Raw genomic sequence first — 22,974 nt, 5'->3', positions numbered from 1 at the left:
TTTCTGGACTATGATGTCTAAGCTGAGTTCTGAAGGATAGTTCTGAGGCTTGCCATGTGCTCATGAACAGGATAGAGGAATAGAGTTTCAGGCAGACAGGGTAGCCAGAAGATCTATTATGAGAAATTTCCATAGGCAAAAGAGAGCAATGGCACATTGAAGGGCTTAAGGAGGCCTGGTTAAATAGACTATGCAGTGGAAGGTGGGGGTGGTGCACAAGCCACTTTATTCTGAGAAGAACAGGGACTCATTGAAGAGACAGAGAGGAGAGTGTCATGTTCAGATATTAGTTTTTTAAAGATTCCTCCAATTCCAGTGTGCATTGTGTATTGGAAGGGGTTAAAGGTATTAGGGATGGTAGTTAAAGTAGCAATATAGCATCCAGAAGAGAGATGTTGGACGCTTGGAACTAGCCTGGTAACAGTGACAATAAAGAGAGCTTGAGAGATCTGAGAGAATCAGAAAGACATGGTAATAGAATGGTGCTGGATGTGGAGTGGAAAAAGAGGACCTAGGGATGGACTCCCAGGGCTCTGGCTTGAGTATGTGAATGTGTTTTACTTAGACAGGAAGCACTCATTGTCATGGATGGACAGTGGTTGTTGTTATGCTGTTACTAACCAATGATGAATAAAGTACTTCTTACCATTAATGCGACTTCTGGTGCTGCATGGTTTTGCTGATGGCTTTGTAGTCTGGTTGATACATGGTGAGGTTAAGCTTCTTGCAGGCGTTGAGACTTCCATCCATTAAACATAATCATAGGTTGGTCTTAACATTCTTTAGATGTGAGAAAGACTGCTCGCATGCATACGTAGAGCCAAACATTGTCAGTACAGCAATACTCACATGCTGCAGTGTGTGGTGTGTGACGGGAAGCGCATTCCAAGTTTTGACAATCAGCTGGTGTGCGGGTTGAAGTTTTTTCATTTCTCCTCACTTGTGTTTGCTCACCAACTCTGCTTGCTGTTGTGCAAGTCTTTTCAAATCTTCATTCAGTGACTTGAACTTATTCACTCACATGTCTGAGGCCTTCAGGTCAGCAGCTTGTAGCTCAAAATATCTGGCGGAGACACCAGGGATGTAACTCATGTTGGCACTGACCACTGCACCCTCGTGTGGATGGGTGATGAACTTAAAAAGACGAGTGTGCTCACGAAATTCTCCAAAGCGTGTTTTGAATGACTGCAGGAGATTAGATGTGAAGCCCACTAGCTGCTGGAGATCAAGATGTTGAGCAGGGTCACTTGCTGTGCATGCATCTTTAAACTCTCCCAGTTTTTCAAAGTGTAGTAAACGACCTGTTTCAATGTCGGCGATGAAGAGTTCCAGCTTGTTTTCAAATGCAAACACTGCTTGTTGAAGGATTAAAACTGTATTTCTAATGCCTTGCATTTTCACATTGAGCTGGTTCAGATGTTCAGTCATGTCCACCAGATAGTAGAACTTCAGAAGCTACTCAGTGTTAGCTAACTCAGGATGCTCAACGTCTTTCATTTCTAGAAAAGTCCGGATTTCGCTCAGACAAGCCGTGAAACAGCTGAGCACCTTCCCTCTTGACAACCGACACACATTGCTGTGCAGAAGCAGATCAAGATAATTATTCCCAACTTCATCCAGCAGTGTTTTAAACTGGCGATCATTTAAAGCTCGGGCAACAATAAAGTTGACCACCCAAATGATCAGCGACATCACCTCACCAAGCTGCTCGCCACACATCTGAGCACAAAGTGCCTCCTGATGTAGGATGCAGTGAAATCTTAGGATGGGTCTCTTTTCATGTTCATGAAGAAGCGATACAAATCCTCTGTTTTTCCCCACCATGCACGGAGCACCATCAGAACACACCGAAATAAGTTTATCCATCAGTACATTTTTTTCTTTAGCAAACTCAGTGAAAGACTTGAATAAATCCTCCCCTCTTGTTGTCTCTTTCATAGGCAAAACAGCAAGACTTTCCTCATGTAGTGTGTCACCAACAGCATACCTTTGCAATCACGCTGAACTGGGATAAATGGCTTACATTTGTTGACTCATCCAAAGTGAGAGAAAATAATGGTGCTGCATTTATATGCTTCACTGGTGTTGCCTCAATTTGATTTGCCATCATGATGGTACGATCGTGAACAGTTCTTGCCGACAGAGGCATGTCTTTTATTTGTTTGATTATCTTGTCTTTATCCGAAAAGTCATCAAAAAGTTCATTGGCAACATCAAGCATGAATGTTTTGGCATACTCCTCATCTGTGAATGGCTTTTTGTTTCTCACAATTGCTAAAGCACCAGCAAAGCTAGCCGAATTTCATTCACCTTGTTGGGTCCAAACACGGAGTTGCTGTTGACTAGCTTGCACTCTGCACAGTAGCTCTTGACATGCTTTCTTCCTGCTGTCCCCCACTGGATATTTTGATGCAAATGTAGTATGCCATGTGTCAAAGTGCCGCTTTATATTTGACCGTTTCATCGCTGCAATTTTATCATTGCATATTAGACACACTGCAGAACCTGCTCTCTCCACAAAGGTCCATTCCTCCTGAAAAGTACGATACTCATCTTTTTTTCTTTTAGCCATCTTCTTCATCAAAAGGGTTTCTGCAATTAGCTAGCTGACTACTTGATTAAAAGGAGGGAAGTTTACTTCCTAACCTCACAATGACCTGTGTACGTTATGCATTAACCAATAAAAATTTGGTGTTGTCCTGGAGGACAGCTATGATTGGCTCCAGCCACCCACAACCATGAACACGAGCAGTAGGAAATGAATGGATTATAATGTATGAGAATGTTTTATATTTTTAACGTTATTATTTTTTTTATTAAAGATTTGTCTTCGAGCCAGATGCAGCCATCAAAAGAGCCACATCTGGCTCGCAAGCCATAGGTTCTCGACCCCTGCAATATACTGTAATAAAAGTTGTGTGAATGTGGTCTCTCTCTCTCAAAATATCTTACTGTGCTATATTCGCCCTTTTACTTAAAGGACACACTTGACAGCTACTCTTTGGCATGTCCAAACTGCCAGCATCGCTGCTGTTACATTTGAGGCCATTATTAAGTAAAATAAAGGGTCACTTGGACTCAAGCAATGTGATACTGACAGTCAATCCAGTCAATCTGATAAGCAAGATTGGCTACTAAGTGACTGGTGGGGAGAAGATACAGTGTAGAGACTCTGGACACAGGGATGATTCACACCAGCTGAGATGGGGCAAGACAACACCAGATTGCATCACTCTATTCAGGATGAAATTTAAAATTTATAAGTTGTTTATTTGGGGAATTTTTATTCAATATTTTCAGACAGAGCTGGACCATGGATAACTAAAACCATGGATAGCAAAACCGCAGATAAGTGGGGACTACTGTGTAAGTAATTCTGTGAGTTCTGTGAGCTGTCATAGCAAACTATAGAACTTGAGAAGGGGGTCATGGGAGCCCCTGATTTTTAGGCATCAGCCAGAAGTATGGGTAACCTGGGGATTTGTAATTGGTATGTGAAGTGAGGGGCAGTCTCGCAAGACTGAGCCCTTAACCTGTGGGATCTGACACTAATGGAAGGTAGACAATGTCAGAATTGAATTGACCTGGAGAACACCCAGTCAGTGTCCATCAGAGAATTAAGTTGCTGCAGAAAAACCTAAGCATTTGGTCACATAAGCATTGGAAGTGTAGTATGTAGTAGAGAAAACTATTTTTCCTTTTCAATTTCTAGATCCAACATTTATAATGAATCTTCATTTTTTCCCCTCAATTTTTCCAGTTGTAAACTTAATAATGCCACTCCTCCCTTTTCCCCAAATGTCCATATCTGATTTCTTGGAGCCTGTGAATGTTACCTCACATGGCAAAAGAGACTTTGCAGATGTGATTAAGTGAAGCACTCTGAAACGGGGAGATTATCCTGGATTATCCAGGTGGGTCCAGCATAATTACAAGGCACTCATAACAGAGAGGCCCTGTGACGATGAAGACAAGAGACCGGAGTGACGCACTTGGGAGATGGAGAAAATATTCTCCCCTATGGCCTCCAGAAAGAACACAGCCCTGCCAGCACCTTTACTCTGGCCCCGTGGAACTAATTTCAGACTTCTGCTCTGAAAAACTATATTTTGTTGTGTTGTTTTAAGCCACCAAACTTCTGGTGATTTGTCACAACAGCCGTAGGAAACTAATACATCAGTGTAATATTATATATAAAGCTTCAATAGCTTTATTGAGAAATAATTCACTATCGTAAAATTCATTCCGATAAAGTGTAAAATTCAAAGGTTTTCAGTATCTTCACAGATAATGCACAACCATCACTACAGTCAAATTTAGAACATTTTCAGCACCACAGAAAGATATCTGTATACTTTAGCTATCAGCCCCCTACCCCCCCCCCCCATATCCCTAAGTAACTACATAGTGATCTTTTTTCTGTCTATATAGGTTTTCCTATACTGGATATTTCATATAGTCAGATTCATATAATATCTAGTCTTTTGTGACTGGCTTCTTTCACTAAGCATCATGTTTTCAAGGTTCATTCATGTTGTAGCAGGTATCAGTATTTCACCCCTTTTATGAATAAACATTCCAGTGTATTGATATACCAAGTTTTGTTTATCTATTCATTAGCTGGTGGACATTTGCATTGTTTGACACTTCCGAACACTTCTGCTGCAAACATTAGGGTGTTAGTTTTTGTGTGGACATACAATTCATTTCTCTTGGATGTATACCAAAGAGTGGAATTGATGAGTCATAGATAACTTTATGTATAATTGTTTCAGGAATTTCCAGACTGTTTTCCATTTTACATCCCAACCAGTGGTGAATGAGAGTTCTGATTTCTCTATATCCTCCAGTGGGTGTGAAAGAGAGAGAGAGAGAGAGAGAGAGAGAGAGAGAGAGAGATGGATTGTCAAGGTATCCACATTCTCTGATTCTAAGAATATAAGGTTGTTGCTTCTATTATATCAAGAGTTGTAGTCCTTTACTAATTGAAAATATCCTCGCCCTGGCCGGTTGGCTCAGTGGTAGAGCGTTGGCCTGGTGTGCAGGAGTCCCGGGTTCGATTCCCGGCCAGCGCACACAGGAGAGGCGCCCATCTGCTTCTCCACCCCTCCCCCTCTCCTTCCTCTCTGTCTCTCTCTTCCCCTCTTGCAGCTGAGGCTTCATTGGAGCAAAGATGGCCCGGTGCTGGGGATGGCTCTGTGGCCTCTGCCTCAGGTGCTAGAATGGCTCTGGATGCAACAGAGTGACGCCCCGGAGGGGCAGAGCATCGCCCCCTGGTGGGCATGCCGGGTGGATCCCTGTTGGGCGCATGCGGGAGTCTGTCTGACTGTCTCTCCCCGTTTCCAGCTTCGGAAAAATGAAAAAAAAAAAAGAAAAAAGAAAATATTCTCCATAATAACAACAACAAAAATCTTTATTTTCCCCTGGCCAGTTGGCTCAGTGGTAGAGTGTCGGCCTGGTGTGCAGGAGTCCCGGGTTCGATTCCTGGCCAGGGCACACAGGAGAAGCGCCCATCTGCTTCTCCACCTCTCTCCCTCTCCTTCCTCTCTGTCTCTCTCTTTCCCTCCCACAGCCAAGGCTCCACTGGAGCAAAGTTGGCCCGGGCACTGAGGATGGCTCTGTGGCCTCTACCTCAGGTGCTAGAATGGCTCTGGTTGCAACAGAGCGACGCCCCAGATGGGTAGAGCATCGCCCCCTGGTGGGCATGCTGGGTGGATCCTGGTTGGGCGCATGGGGGAGTCTGTCTGACTGCCTCCCTGTTTCCAACTTCAGAAAAAAATAAAAAAAAAAAAATCTTTATTTTCAAGAGGTATAATGACTTTCTGTGCTAACTGAAAATAAAATCACTTGAAATGTTGGCAATAGAAAAATCCCTTTGCTAAGAAAAATTAAATAGGTATAGTTTACACCTGTGGCAAATATATATAATATATTGTTTGAATTTGAACTTAAAATTAATGTTAAGTTTAATAGACACCTGAGTATTTTTTTAAATTAAAATATTTTTTCAGTATGTGGATTAAATACTTGCTCAAGGTTTACACAGGTGGTAATTTGCAAAGCCAGGATTCAACCCAGGGATCTGGGTATCATGGAAGCATTTTTTTTCTTAGTAATTCCTTCAAAACTTGGATCTTCTGTGTTTAAAGCGATCCTAGAGGCCAATCCAGGGGTTACAGTATGAACAGAACTATACAAATTCAAGCCTTTTATTCAGGAAGAAATGGTTTCTGATTTGGAAGAGAAGGAGTAGACTCTATGTAATATAGATAAATATAATTTTATATAAAAAAGTCTCTGGGAGAAGTTTGGGGAGCTTAGCTTGGTAGCAAAAGTTGTAAAATGAACTTAAATGGATGAATTCCAGTCACATAATATTGAGTAAAATAAGAAAATATACATTATGGCTCTATTTTTATAGTGTTTTGAAAAACAAACTTAAACTATATTGTTGAGGGACACATTGTTTGTAAAGGCATAATGAAAAAAGAATGGAAATGATGAAGCCAAAATACGGAGCAGTGGTTACTTTGGGGGCTGAGGGTGGAAAGAAGAGGACTGCAATTAGGGTGATGTATATGGAGACGTCTAAACCACTTTTAATATCATATTTCTAAAGTTGAATGGTGGATGCACAGTTCATGTTTATCATAGTTTAAAAAAATGGATGTAACGTTTTCTATACTCTGTAGGAACTATGCTGTATTTTACCAAAGGGACAGTTAGTTCAATATGAATTGGTGATACATTATGGCCAATTCAGAAATGTTAGTTGCTCTTATTATTAGGAAAAGTCTGGATTTGAGGAGATTGGACACACTGCTCTACCCAGCCCTTATCCTAGCATTCTCTAGTACGTTGCTTAGTTCTGAGCACCCCGCTTAAGAGTGATACAGAAACTAGAGGGTGCTTGGGAGGCAGTGACAAGGTTGGTGATGATTCTCAACACTCTGCTCCATATGGGATCATTGAATAAGTAATCAAGAAGTGAAAAATGGGAGAAGAGATGTGAATCTTCAGTTGGAACTTAAGTCTTCTATATTTGAAGGGCAGGCATGAGAACGAGAGCTTGGATTCATACTACATAGCCCAAAGTGTGGAATCCAAGTCGATAGGTGGATGCTACAAGGAAATAGATTTTGTCTTAACACATCAAAGAACATTCTGATAGTGGCATTTGTTTAATGACTTGCCTTGAGAAATTGTTAGTTTCCCATTGGTGGAGGTGTTCTTGCACGGATTGGAAAGTCTTCTGATTAGATACTATCAGGAAGTGTCCCTAAAAGTTCTTCTGGACCCTAAGATTCTTAGAAGGTTTCCAGAAGTCTTTAGTCAACCTGAAATTTATACTCAGTATCTCTTACTTGTGTGGCAGCACAGCTTAGTGACTAAGAACACAGAATCTAGAACCAGATCCCTGGGTTGAATCCTGGCTTTGCAAATTACCACCTGCGTAAACCTTGAGCAAATTACCTAATCTCTGTGCCTCCTTTTCACAATATATGAAATGGGTTTGGTATCTATTTCACTGAATTGTTATGAGACTTGTAAGCATGCTGCCATGCAGGCCAGGTGTCTTAGTGAATGGAGCATCTTCCTAGCACTTCAAGGTCATAAATGTATCCCCGGTCAGGGCATATATGAGAAGCACCCAATGAGTACACAAATAACAGAACAACTAAGTGGAATGAGTTGATGCTTTTCTCTCTTTCTCTCCCTGCCCCTTTTTTTCTCTCTCCCTCTCAAATCAATGGAAAAATTAAACAAAACAAAAGAAAACAAAAAGCACGCCACTTGGTAAATCCCCACTACATGTTTACTATTAAAAAAGAATAATCTTTTCTAGAGATCGCTCAGTTTACTTTGAATTAATTGCATTTATGCTTTTGTTTTAAACTCTTTTTTTATTTCTTCCTATGAGTAATACACTTAATTATCTCCTGACTTACAAAGGAACTAGAAATTAAAAAAAAATTCTTGTGGGCTCTAAATTCAAACAATTCCAGTGAGTGTATGGAATTAAGTACCCATGTGCCAAACTGTCTTGTCTTTGCGGGATTGCTGCAAAGCCTGGGCCATTGTTCAACCTTTATTTGGCTCATCCAATCATCGCCAACGAGAAGTAAATTGTTAAAATTTAATGACGATGAGCAAGGAATCTGTCATTTTCAGTTTACACGCAGGAGTGAAAGGACCAGATCTATTATCTCAATCAAAATGGAACTGTTTACACTGGAAGCTTCAATTCTAGACACATCATGTCCTGCTTCTGAAAGGGCAGTTTGTGGGATAGGGGATGTTGAGGTGATAGTCCAGATGTCATTGGTAAAAAGCCTTGATTAAATATAGTTTTCCTTCCGAGGATGTCCTAATAAGGTTTTCTAAAAAGTTGTGGTGATAGAAGGAAAAAAAGCAAGGATGATTAACTTTAGATTTTTGATGAGAAGAAAGAAGAAAAAAAGGAAATGAGGACCGATGAAAGGAGGCTGTTTCTTCCCAGACATGGGGAGATTTCCCACCCATGACTGGCTATCATTGGAGGAGACAGGAGACAGGAGATGCCTAAACAGTAGTGAGACTTAGTGTTATTACCTAAGATTCACACAAGCCTTGAGAAATATACTCCTAATTTATTTCAAACATGGAGCCATACCTATTCTATAACTTTTCAGGAATGGTCTGAGGATTGTGCCGCCTTTGTAGGAGGCAGAGAAGAGGCAGAACTGTCATCTCTGAGTGGCTTTAGGTGACTCTGAAAATAGTATCAGTGTGATGATTAGGCCTCTCTGGGTTGGTATAAACTACTGTATCAGTCAGGAATAGCTAGGTAATACTCCTGTAAAAAAAAAGTGATCTCAAATCTTGATGCTTGATAATCTTCAAGGTTTATTTTTTTCTTCTCCTGCATCTATTCCTTCTTCACAATCCATTTGGGGCCAGAGGAATAGGCTTTTTGTCTTTGTCTTGTTGGCACTTCCTGAGTCACAATCTTTTCTTTGCATTCTCTGGGGGGGGGGGGGCATTCTCTGGGGCCATAATAGTTAAATGACTGTCAGAAAACAATAGTAATGGGAAAGAACAACAAAAAAAAAGAACATTGGTTTAATATTTACAAAACATTAACCCTATTAAGTTTGTAATGAAGCTGAAATTTTATAAATATAAATATGAAAGCTATTAGAAAAATGCTGATTAATTGGGTATAGAGAGAAATAAAGGGTTATTGTTTGATTTGTTGCCTAGATAACCTAAATGGTGGACAGCAGTGCGATTCAGTGAGATGAGAATTTTGGGAGATGGGGGAAGGTTTTGAGGGAGAAAGTCAAGAGTTCTGTTCATATTTGCTTGCTTAAGGAGGTATAATTATGGGTGATTGCTTATTCACCCCCCCTTTTATTTGGTCCTAAATTTTTCTTAAAGATGTTGTAATAGTGAAAATAATTTAATGACCAAAGAAAATATGCAGGCTCCATTTCAGGTTCTGTGTCTAGGATATCTGCTGGTCCCTAGACCATCCCAGCCTGGCCAGGCCTGATCCGAGAGTGAGAAATGGTGCAGGAGGAGCCTGAGATGAGCTCCCTATGGTTTCTTAGATGCCTCTTGCTGGGGGAACAGGGCAGGCCATACGGCTCAGGTTACCAAGATGGGGCTAAATACCTCCATTTGGTGCAGAATGGCTTGGTAGATGCTTTTGATTTTTCAAAAATGCTTCTCAGCTTGAAAATGATCCCAATTTTCATCTTTTTCATGGAAATGTGTAGAACATAAGTAAGTCAAGTGCTTTTTTTCATTAACTAGAGGACTTAATTGTATAGCATGACAAAGGAAAATAGAAAGGATTCACAATTCCCGAGAATGGGCAGTTCCCTTGAAGGGGTGGATCATTCCATGAAGCTGTTGATTTGGCTTGGGTTTTCTCTGAGTTCATTGTTCTCCTCACTGTCGTTCAGTTGAGACTTTTGAGTGTTTCTGACTATCGTCCTCAACCCTATGACTCTTTCTAGGATTTGTGATCTGAACACAGGACAATCCAAGGGGCTTACGGGGCCTCAGGCAAGTGGTAATTTCTGCTTTTTTTGGAGGGGGGTTGTTTCAACTGTTGCTATTGAAATAATTTAGATTTACTTTTTCTGTCGCAAATGAGAATCATCCCTGTGCTGCAATGCCATTATAGAAAGGGTAGGTGATAAGTAGTGATAGGATGTACAAAAGAAACATCTTTATATGTTTCTTTTATAAACTATTTATTCATTCATTTATTCCTAGATGCTTATTACACAGTGGTGATCAAGTGGGTGCTCAGAATTATTTTTAAGAATGGTGAGGCATGTTAAGATCAGTACCTGATCTTGGGCTACTTACAAGCTAGTTGGAAAGACATACACTTTAGAAAATAGCTACTAATACCTGGCAAACTATGCCAAGTGGCATGTGAACAGAGCAGAGAATAAAGGCTAACAGAATTCAGCAAGGGTGCAGTTCCTGTGCACAGCATGATCTGAGAAAGCTTCTTGGAAAAAATGGAACTGGAGCTAGCTTTGAAGTCTGGATCAGCTGAAAGGGCAGTGGGGAGGGAATTTTAAGAAAGGCTTGCTGGGTGGGGCAGGGTTGTGATAGCAATAAGTAGATCATTTGTTTGGAGCAGAAACTCTCCTACCTTCATGACTAATCCTATTAACTGAAGAGTTCCCTGAGTCAAAATAGAATAAAACAGGGGTCGGGAACCTATGGCTCGTGAGCCAGATGTGGCTCTTTTGATGGCTGCATCTGGCTCACAGACAAATCTTTAATAAAAAAATAACGTTAAAAATATAAAACATTTTCTTGTATTACAATCCATTCATTTCCTACCACTCATGTTCATGGTTGCGGGTGGCTGGAGCCAATCACAGCTGTCCTCCGGGACAACACCAAATTTTTATTGGATAATACATAAGGTACACGGGTCGTTGTATGGCTCTCATGGAATTACATTTTAAAATATGTGGCATTCATGGCTCTCTCAGCATAAAAGGTTCCTGACCCTTGGAATAAAGCCTCTGTTTCTTACTAACCCTTTTGTGCCTAGTTTCCTTATTTGTAAATGGATTAAATCACATCTACGGGCCATAGATGCTGTAAGGATTATAAGATATACAGTGCAAAAGGAAGGCACTAAGTAAGGTTTTTCAGGCCATCATCCCTCTTCACAAGTTCCTGGAGTTCAGCTTAGTTACAATGCTGTCATACCTTAAAGAATCTTCCTCCCTCCCAACTCCTCCTTATAGGTCATTTAAATTGGACTATTATTGCATTTCTTTAGACTAGTTTCTACTGTCTTCTGGTTTATTAGGAGAATTTTCTTGACATCAGCCACCTCTTTGTGAAAGGAGACCAAAGTCACATTCAAGAACTTTAAATAATTCATCATGAAGCAGTGTAGGGTGGTGAGACCTTAACGAGCTAAAAGGGAATAAATAAATGGAGATAAAAAAGCATGCTTTCTTTTCTGTAGTTATAGCAACATCATTCTTGACATAAACTTCACTGTAAACAGTAGGCAAAATATATGGCACTGCTACGAGAAAGTCAATTAAAAACTGACTGCCGTTGCATTGGAGGAAGATGATTCAGGTCTGGGAAGAAGGAACGCTACGCTCTGTATGTCTGATCCCCCTGTCATGTCAGAATGTTTACACCCGCTTGAGTGGTTGTGGTGGGGTCCTTTACATCATTTGGTTCTTGTCCTTGTGACTCAGTGTTTCTGCTATGGGGTTAGCTCCCTACAGTGGAAAAAGGAGGAGTTACTTGCCAGACCATATGGAGTAGAAAACAGCAGATAGACTTAGATTTCAATGGAAGCTGAAAACACATACATTTAAATGTTCCAGGGGATCGATCATCTTGGAAAACTCTTTTAAATAGCATCCTCAAAGAGGTGTTTAATTTTTGAGATCTATCTTGAAAGCTTAAGATTCTAAAGTTAGTTGATGGAAAAAGGTCGAGAGAGGACAAGTGGTACAAAGTATGCAGTTTCACTGCTTTTGCTTATGTTTCCAGTGTGGAGAAATGGGAAGGAAGAATGCCTCACTTAGATTTGCTGTAATTCTGCCTGGGCTAGGGGGTATGAGCATGTCTATGCGTGGATTGGAGACTCTTGGGCTTAAATTCTGTAAACTTGGGTTTCTGTGGTTCTGTGTTGGACAGGCTAATCATAAGGAGTGTGAATGAGCCAACAAAACTGGAAAGCTGGAAGTGCATGTGTCTCCAAGTGAGGTCAGAGAAGGCTCCTCTTGGCATGTAACTCTGACAACCCATGGATTTGTTGATTAATGAAGGCCTTAAATACATAGTATACCTGGATTATACTTGGAGCTGTTACAGAAGAATCTAACCGCCCTCTCTAGCTCATTCTTTATAAATTTATTGAGCAACTACTATGTACCAGACATGTGTTAGATGCTGGGGCTAGAAAGATGTTCAGGACACAGTCCTGTAGGAACTTATAGTCCAGTAGAGAAAAGTGTTTGTGAACAGTCATAGAACAATGTGACAAGTATTATGATAAAGGAATGTGTAGTGAGCTGGTAGCAAAGAAGAGAAAGCATTTAAATCTGCTGATGTGTGGAGGGACAGGTCAGAGAGGGATCTGTAGGAGAGCTGACCCTATCGTAGGTCTTGTAGGGTGAATAAGAGAATCCAGGGACTACAGGCAGAGGGTAAAGTGTGGCCTTGTGGGGATGGGTTGAGAGGGAAATACACAGTTTTTTTGTGCCTAGCTTTTGCACTCAGCACAATGCTTTAAAAATTATTTTAAAATCAGATTTATTTCAGTATGTACACTAAAGTTCACCTTTTATAGGTGTAAAGTTCTATGAATTATGAAAAACAATTGTTGGTCAAATAAGTTTGTAAATTGATATATATGTTTGCTCACTTATAGTTTGCATTGTGTGTGGGGGACAAGCTGTAAGCAGGTTGGGTCGTTATAGCCTGAGGCTTAGTTTTAAGATTAAGCTTTTCCCCAAACCCTTGACTGTTGCATTATGTGGGTGGTGCAGTCTTATGAGGAATCCCATTATGCCTCAGATAAGTGACTTTATATCAGAGACTTCCTTGTTTGTATATTGGATTAAAAAGTTTTGATTTTTATATTATAAAGTGGGGCAGACCGGGAGCTTGCTCTCTCTCGGTTTCTGCTATCACCATTGCAGGGGACTCCCTGATCCCTTGCCCTTCATGGGAAAAGCAGGTTTTCTGCTTTTCCCTTGTCTTCTCTTGTGGCTTGCCTGTCTTGGTGAGACACCAATAAACAGAATGGCCCACCATCCTCCGACTCTGCCATTTCTTTACTGTCTGCCCGAATCCAATGAGAACCTGCATGTGAATGGCCACGATGGTGGCTCTTGGACATACAACAATGCAGTTATTTATGCATGCACCACTACAATCAAGACATAAAATATTACCTGACCAGGCAGTGGCACAGTGGATAGAGTGTTGGACTGGAATGTGGAGGACCCAGGTTCAAGACCCCGAGGTCACCAGCAAGGCTCACCAGCTAGAGCTCAAGGTCACTGGCTCAAGCAAGGGGTCACTCAGTCTGCTGTAACCCCCCACCCCCTCACCCCAGTCAAGGCACATATGAGAAATCAATTAATGAACAACTGAGGAACCGCAACAAAGTATTGATGTTTCTCATCTCTCTTTCTTCCTGTCTGTCTCTATCTGTCCCTCTCTCTGACTCTCCCTGTCTCTACCACAAAAAAAAAAGACATAAAATATTTACGCCACCTCAATTATTTATTTTTATTTAAACATTTTTATCCATTTTATAGCTGTAATATATTTTGTGGGTTTAATTTGCATTTTCCTAATGACTAATAATATTAAAACTTTTTTTAGGTGCTTATGTGCCATTCATATTTCTTTTTTATGTTGTTCAAATTGTTGGGACCAACTTGTTGGTTCAAATTGAAGTGTTGGTCCAAATTGTTTGCCCTGACTATTTTTAAGTTGTGGAGTGGGTGGATTTTTGTTTGTTTGTTTGGGCTCTGAGAGTTCATATAAGCACTATTGTGTTCCACAAAGTTTGATGTGCTGTATTTTTATTCTGAATATTTTCCAATCTGCTGTTTTACTTTCTTTTTGGCTTATAGGTTATGTAGGTGTGTATTGTTTACTTTCCAAATCTGCGGTTTCTTGGAGCTCTTTCTTTTATTGACTTCTAGTTTCATTTTTTGTGTTCAGAGAACACACTTTCTCTGATTTAATCATTTTAAATTTGTTGTTCTATGGACCAGAACATGGTCTATCTTGGTGAATGTTGCATGTGTATATGATGATTGTGTATTCTGCCACTGTTAGATGAAACGTTGTATGGTTGCCAGGTCAGTTGAGCTTACAATGCTATTCAGGTGTTCTCTGTCATCAACTGATTTTTCTGTCTACTTGTTCTTTTAATTACTGAGAGTGAAGTGTTGAAGTCTTCCACTATCGTTGTGTATTTCTGTATTTCTCCTTTCAGTTTTATAGTTTTTTCTTTGTGTATTTTGAAGCTGTCATTAAGTAGCATTGTTATTTTCTTTTGATGAATTGACCCTTTTATTATAATGTAATATCTTTATTGATTTTAATAGACCTCATTCTGAAATCCATTTTATCTGGTATTAATATAGATTGTCCAAATTTGATTAGAAATATAACTTTTCTGTCATTTTACTTACTTATGCTTTTATATTTAAATCAAATTGATTATAGAAAACATGTACTTGGATTTTACTCTATTTTTTTTAGTGAACGAGAGAGATGGTAGGGGACAGAAAGGGACAGACAGACAGGAAGAGAGAGAGATGAGTAGCATCAACTCTTCATTGTGGCACCTTAGTTGTTCATTGATTGCCTTCTTATATGTGCCTTGACCAGGGGGCTTCAGGTAAGCCAGTGACCCCTTGTTCAAGACAGTGACCTTGGGCTCTACCCAATGACCTTGGGCTTCACACCAGCAATTTTTTTTAAATTTCCGTTTTATTTATATTTAAGTCTGAATGACATTTTATTTTTTTCTTTTTATTAATTTTAATAGGGTGACATCACGCCAGTGACTTTTGGGCTCAAGCCAGCAACCATGGGGTTATGTTTATGATCCCACACTCAAGCCACTGACCCTGTGCTCAAGTCGGTAAGCCCGTGCTCAAGCCGATAACCTCAGGGTTTCGAACCTGGATTCTCAGTGTCCCAGACTGATGCTCTATCCACTCTGCCACTACCTGGTCAAGCTGAGTTTTACTTTTTAATCCAACCTGACAATATCAGTTTTTAAAATTTTAATTTTAATTTAAATTATATTTAAAATAATTATTGAGGCAGTTAAGTTTAAATATACAAGCTAGTAGGTTTTCTACTTGTCTAAATGGTTCTTTGTTCTTTCTTTTTTCTTTAATATCTACTTTGAATATTTTCTATTATTTCATTTATTTCCATAATTAGATTATTAATGGTTGCTCTGGCATTTAAAAGAAACTTCTTTAACTTTCACAGTTTACTTCCATAAATATCAGTTCACATATAGGGTAGAAACCTTACCAAATATATTTCCATTTTCTCTCTTTTGAAATTTATGTTATTGTTATTTATTTTTCTTCTGTGCATATTATCAACCTCATCTTATAAAAATGCCTCTATTATCTAATTTACCTCTGCTGGTCAATTGCTATTCTACTTAGTTTTTGTATTCTATTCAATATGAATTCACTGAAAACTTCATGGAATATAATGAACTGATAAGATTGGACAAACAACTCCTCACTCACTCAAAACACATACACACACACACACACAGTCACACAACAGTAGGTATTTATTTAAATATAGGTAATGTATGCAATAATTAACTTAAGCAACTAACATTTGCTTATTATGTTATTGGTAAGTTACTTTCAAATACTCCAAAATAAATAATATGGTGTAAATTAACTTTTATTCATACCATTTGTTTCAGTAGGTGGCTTATATTTTTATTCTTTTAGTGTTCAGTATGTTCTTAAAGAAAAGGAGAGTTTTTTTAACACATGTGGGTTATTTTATAAACTCTTCTAACCTCTAAGAGGAGTATGGGCAGAAGAAGTTAGCAAACAATTCAATGATTTGGCATTGAGTGCCTTTTCGTATAATTTTCTTTAGTTAGCATTTATTGAATGATTTTTCTGTATAAAGCATTGTAGAATAAATAAGCAGTGTGATAGGTTATGTTCAAACTTAAATTCTGGGCTCAAAGCAAACTTTTAAAAACAATCTCCAGTTTAGAAAAGGTCCTGATTCTCAGGTCTCACTGTATTATGTCTGGTCTGCAAACAGTTTAAGCTAAAACACCCATGCATGCTCTTTATATATCTATACTTTTATCATCATCTATATCTATTACTATTTCTATATATGTATGTATGACTTGTAAAAAAAATCCAACTTGCATTCACATTCAACTTATGTCTTTGGTTAGACACAACCATGTAGGAAGACTGTATGAACTCCAAGGTAAAGTAAATAAATGATGATATGAAAATACATGTCACAAAGCTCAAGCACTTCACGCCACAGTAAAAACATGAATATTCCCTCAGGCCTTTATCCAGACAATTATTTATAAAGCAAGATAGATTATAAGCAGGAAGGCCACATTGACAGCATGGAGAGTAACAGTTTACAGTGATGAGAGGAGAGAGAAATAGAATACAGATCCCCAAACTGCAGTGCACAGAAGTCTAGATGTAGTTCACACAGCTATGAAAGACCCTAGAAGCATGACTTCTCCAGAGGACCTTTTGTCATCAAAAGGTTTATAATAATTTATTTCAGAAATCGTTGGAGCAAATTTTAAGTTCTCACAGAGAATAAAGTTGTTGTTTTTTTTGTTTTTTGGTTTTTTTTAAAGGAAGCATTTTTTTTCCTTTTAATTTTTAATTTTATTTATTCATTTTAGAGAGGAGAGAGAGAGACAGAGAGAGGAGAGAGAGACAGGGGAGAGGAGCTGGAAGCATCAACTCCCATATGTGCCTTGACCAGGCAAGCCCAGGGTTTTGAACCGGCGACCTCAGCATATCCAGGTCGACGCTTTATCCACTGCGCCACCACAGGTCAGGCAAGAATAAAGTTTTGAGGGATATATATATAAAAATACTTGAACATTTAAAATATTTTATATTAGAATATGATCTGAGGCTATAAAGAAGATAAGACTTGCAAATGAATGGAGTCTGAGAGCTGAATGGAATGAAGGTAGAGAGTTTTTCTTGAAATACTTCCTCTTTAAATATTCTAAGTACAGATCAGAAAGATACAGTTCACTGTAGATCAGAACAGAATGGTTATTGAATGGATTTCTGTACAGTAACAGTAATTTAGAAGGGATATGGTCAAGCCACTCATTATTAAGCCTCCTAATATTAACATTTTTATCTAATATTTTAAAAATTTTATCTAGAATTTTAAGAACAGATAGGATTTCCTTTATCATTTGTTATTTTCTCTGTTAGAGCTCATCAATGCTTTAGAATATGGACTTTAGATACACAACCCAGTCTGGGTTTCCATCCTATCATCATCTCCAGGTTTGGCTTCCACAAACCTCAGGGTTCTCACTTGCAAAATGGAGCTAAAAATCCCCACCCCATGGGGTAGTGGTGATGACATGAAATGCAGGTAGAGGGCCTAGTACAGTGCCTGGCCCAAGGTTTCAAGGACTCAATAAATATTAACTATTGCGATTATCATTACTCTAGGCAAAAATATGAAGAAGCATTGGGAAATTGAAGCAGAAAACATCAACTGTCGGTATCTCATCATTTGGGATTGAGGATTGAAATCAAGTTTTATTTTCATCTGTTTTTGTGTCTCTGATTTGAATAGAAGAGTTGAAGAAGCCCATCCCTCCACACACAAATATCTGATTGCTTTTGGACGGGGTCTCTGGATGCTTTGTGGGCTCCATCTGAGTTGCAGCCGTTATTCTACCTAATTGACAGACGACGAGGTCAGTGAGGTTAAGTGTTCCTCACAACGACACCCAGGTTGCCAACAGAATTAAAGTCGATTTCAGGTCACATAACTCATCCTCTGTTCAAGAATCTTCTCTAATCCCTGGTGCCATTGGGAATGGTTTCAAAGGCATTCCAGCAGCAGCATTATGGCAGGGCACTGGTTATCAATTATTTTGTTGATCCTTTAGCAAATCCTCAGACTGATTTTTTGGTCCTCCTGGGACACAACTCACAAAGCTGACCTTCACCGCTTTGGCATCTCACCTCTGGTCCCAAGGCACAGAAAGGGGCGGCGAGGGGCTGATGATTTACTGTTTTCCCATGCAGGTCACGCTGCAGCCCAGACAGATAGAGAGGATCTGTCTTTAATGAGAGAAATGTACCATTACTTGGTCATAAATTCAACTTAATGGCAATTTCAGTAGGGCAGCTTGCCCAGGGTTTGTAGAAGCACAAATCAAAAATTGCAAATTCCAGGCATATCCTTCTAGAAACTCTTTTGGCAATGGCGTCCCCTTTGCTTTTTAAGGTAATCATTTCCCCTAGTTCTAATCTTCAGTTGCTCAGGGTGGATTTTCACAAGTTCTAGCATCACTGTGCCAGCAAAGAGGGGAGTGAGTGGCATGCTGCTCATGGTCTTTATGCCAAGCGTTAAGCTTTGACTTCAGTTGTCAAAGAGACACAAATGAACAGACAGACACACATGTGTGGTATGTAGCCCAGCCAAAGTGATTTGCAGTAAGGCTATTCCAATGACTCTAAGGAGAGGTTTTATCTTTTTCAAATCTTTATGTCCCTGGCTAATTCTAAGATGACTAATATTGGTCATTACCACACTCTAATCACAGAACAAGACCCCATAGAGGTGACTTCATTTGAGTGACTAGGTTAGAAGTAGATATGAATTGTATTCAGGCACAAGGCTACCAGATAGCTTGCCACACCCTTAGAAGTAGAATTGTACCCTTTGTCTTATATCATATCTGTGCTCACTTTCATCATAGCAACTAGCATCTCTTTCTGTGCTTAATTATTCACAAGTCTTGCCTTCTACTAAACTGTGTGCTCCCAGGTGTAAGATGATGTCAGATGGGAGTGTGTTTCTTTAGTTTCCAGCCCAGTGCCTGTCACGTAACAGATGCGCAAGTAACGTTTGTTGAATGAACAGAAGTCTGAATGAATGACCTTCATCCTGGTAAATGACCATTTCTCCCTATTTTCAGGGTGATATCCTGACGAGGTGAGACAGTGCTCTGAAGACAGTGGAGGAAAAAGAACTGAAGATAACTGCCTCCCCTCAGGTATGATAGCTGGAGCCTCTTAAAGATATTTCTTCATTTATTTGAACAAATATGTGCAGATTGCCAGTACCGTCAGAGCACTAGAGTCAGGTACTGAAGAATTCAGGGGGACTAGAAATCAAAGCATTTATAATCTATTACTCTTTAGTTCTAAGTTCCCACATATAATGTAATCATATACTTTTTTTTTCCCTAATAGCATAGCTCTACCTAGGGAAAAGACATGAAATTCTTACTTTCCTTCTTTGATTTGGTTTTGTAAGTGAGTGTACCTGCACGCCTCTTAGGCATGCAGGGGAGTTTAGCTGGCAGATTATTTGTATTGCTGGTCACAGATCCTAGCACATGGCAAGGTCAGGGTTAGAGGGGGAAGGGAAGCCTGGAGCTACAAGGGGGTGGCACGTTTGCATCCTGAAATTCTCTAGCCAAAGCGATGGAGAACTCAAGGTTGTACATCTTCCACTTATACACTGCTATATGTCAATTGTATCTCAATAAAGCCAGAAAAAAAATAGTCCACTGCAGTAACAAGAAGGCAGTGGCTCTGAAGCGTAAGCAGGCATCAGAATCACCCGGAGGCCTTAGTAAATCACATTGCTGGGCCCCACCTCCAGAGTGAGTCAGTGGTTCTGGGTCAGGAGTCTAGAAGTTGCATTTCTAGCAGGTCTCCAAGCACTGCAGATGCTTCTGGTCCAGGACCAGCTGATCTAAGGTAAGCCCTGACACTTGCTTTCTGCCGAGGCTTGTTCTCCCATGGTCTTGTGTAACCCCACAGAGGGGTTCCAGTTGTACAGTTTTCTCAGGTGCCTTGGACTGAGGTAAAAAAGAGAAACTGCTTTGAATTATTTTGTAGCCATTTCTTAGTGACCTGGGGCAATTTATTTTATTTTATTTTTTATGTCAGATATTTTCACTTTGCCATTTAGACTATGTTCTTATGGACTGTCTCTCTCATCAGTAGTTGGATATAAAAAAAATAATAATACACATGAAAACAAGACATATGCTTATTGTTAACAAAGGGATATACACCCGTAAAGTATTTTACTCATGCCTTCCGCCTTGTGTGACTAACCATGTGAAGTGATGAATTTAACATTGGCCCTCAGATTCTTTCTTCTTTTCCTCACCTGCTCTGACGAGGAAAATAATTGTAGCTTTGGTCTACTTGGGGAGCTATCAGCCCCATGTTTCTGTCTTCTAGATAGTGCCTGCAACAATCTGGCTTTCTGATTAGACAGTTTTTATAATGAGAAAAAGATATTTTCCTGAGAACCGTTTCTAATTATTTCCCTCTCTCATAATGAAAAAGTTTTTCTAAAAACCCAAACTTCACTCAGGATTCTTCCTGAGTCTTTGTAACCACCTTCCCTTCCCTGACCTGACTCACCCTTGAGACAGCCATGGGTTTAAAAATATGTTGGAAGGCGTAAATGGCATCTGCAGAGTAGAACTGCATTCATCTATGTAACATTCGGACACTGGGCAGAAAGATAGAACAGTCTGTCTAGCTCTTTGTAATTCGTTTCATGATATTGTTTTAATTGTGGTGCAGCTTAATCACTGGCTGTGCACAGACTATGCCACATAATTAAAATAATTATGGGGATTTGATAAGATGAAGCTTTGAATTCATGTAAAGCTTCTTTGCCAACAGGCTCTACACTCTGAGAGAGCAAAGGAGGACAGTCAATCGAAGCCAGCATTGGTCATTTCTGCATCCTCTCAGGGCTGGCCAGGCTAGTGTGTACATACATACATATAATAATTTATTTCAGGTTGCCTTCCACCTGCCCAAGGAATCCTTTCACTTTGTACTCAAAGATTCTAAAGAGAGTGTGAAATGATTCATGCCCTGTTTGCTAGCTAATACTCGATACAGGCTGCATAACTAGTAACCTAGGTAGTAGTGGGATTCAAATAATTTTACGACCGGTTCTCTGCCCTAATCACTATTTTAAGTATAAAAAAAAACGATACACAGAAAGGTAGTTTATTATTTCATAGGCGATAAGATAACCCTTGAAATCTATATTGTCATTGGTTCATTGTGTCCTAGCTTCCTATTGGTTTCATCATTCAGGGCACACCAGTGCACTCATAATGTCTCAGGGGAATTCTGGGTACAACATAGAGCTAAAACAAGTGACAGCTTGTCACCCCTGGTTGTTTGGCACTTTTTCTCTTTACATTATATGTTTGTTTACTGAAGCAAGAAATGTGAAGGAATTAAAATGTAGTGTTTCATCTAAGGTATAATGAGTTTTATGAAATGAATAAATAAATATTGCAAATATAGTTCTGTCAAGTCTTTTTCACCTGTGGACAGAATGAATATTACTATGGGCGCTTAGAATAATGCTGTTGCACAGAAGAATGTTAAAAAGAGTAAGGAATGTAAATTTGTGACTTCCATATTTGGCAGCTGCCCAGGAGCCGACTTTAGAGAGAACTTTGATTAAAAGTGCCATTTTAACAACCGGTTTACCAAACTCAAAAAATTAGGTTCTGCCAAACTGGTGCAAGCTGGCTGAATCCCACCACTAAAACTAGGCAACCTGTGTGCATGCCTTAGTTCTATCATTATTGTTTTTGTTTGTTTTGAGTGTGTGAGAAAGAAAGTGAGAGAGAGAGAGAGAGAGAGAGAGAGAGAGAGAGAGAGAGAGAAAGAGAGACAGGAAGGGAGAGAGAGGGTGAGAGCATCAACTAGTAGTTGGTTTCACTTTAGTTGTACATTGAGCTTCTCGTATGTGCCTTGACCAGGCTGTGCCAGTGGCCCTTGCTCAAGTGAGTGACCTTGGGCTTTTTATGCCACGACCTTTGGGCTTAAGCTGGTGAGCTTTGGGATTGTGTGAACGATTCTCCTGCTCAAGCCAGCGACCTCATGCTGATGAGCCTTCGCTCAGAACCAACAACCTCAGGGGTTCAAACTGGTGACCTCAGCATTCCAGTTGACACTTAATCGACTGCACCACCACCAGTCAGGCATTTCTAACTCTAATGGTTTGTTTACATAACTAATGGCTGCTGTCTCCATTGCAGTTTTTTTTAAATTTTAATTTTTACTTTCAGAAGAGTGCACTCTGCTCATAAATCTTTCTTACTCTACCTTATACTTTTTATAGTTTACTGAATAGTCATTCATTTATAGTAGTATGCCTACTATATGCCAAGTGCTGTCCTAAACTCTAATGGTAAACAAGTTAAGCAAAATTTCTACCTTCATAGCACTGACATTCTCAATGTAGGGGAACTGACAATAAACAACAAAACAGAGATTTCAGATATGATTATTCCTATGAATAAAACAAAACAGAATTGGGGAATATAGAGTGACTGGAGTGGGGATACTTTGGATAGATCAGGAAAATCTTTAAGAAGATGACTTTTTTTGTGACAGAGACAGAGAGAGACAGAGAAAAGGACAGATAGGGACAGACTGACAGGAAGAGAGAGAGATGAGAAACATCAATTCTTTGCTGCAGCACCTTAGTTGTTCATTGATTACTTTCTCATATATACCTTGACTGGGGGCCTACAATAAAGCTAGTGGTCTTGGGCTCAAGCTGGTGAGCCTCGCTCAAACTGCATGAGCCCACACTCCAGCCGGCAACCTCAGGGTTTTGAACCTGGGTCCTCTGTGTCCCAGTCAGACGCTC

The sequence above is a fragment of the Saccopteryx leptura genome, chromosome 1, assembly GCF_036850995.1.
Source record: "Saccopteryx leptura isolate mSacLep1 chromosome 1, mSacLep1_pri_phased_curated, whole genome shotgun sequence".
NCBI classification, from domain to species: Eukaryota; Metazoa; Chordata; class Mammalia; order Chiroptera; family Emballonuridae; genus Saccopteryx; species Saccopteryx leptura.
This window is presented reverse-complemented; position numbering follows the sequence as displayed.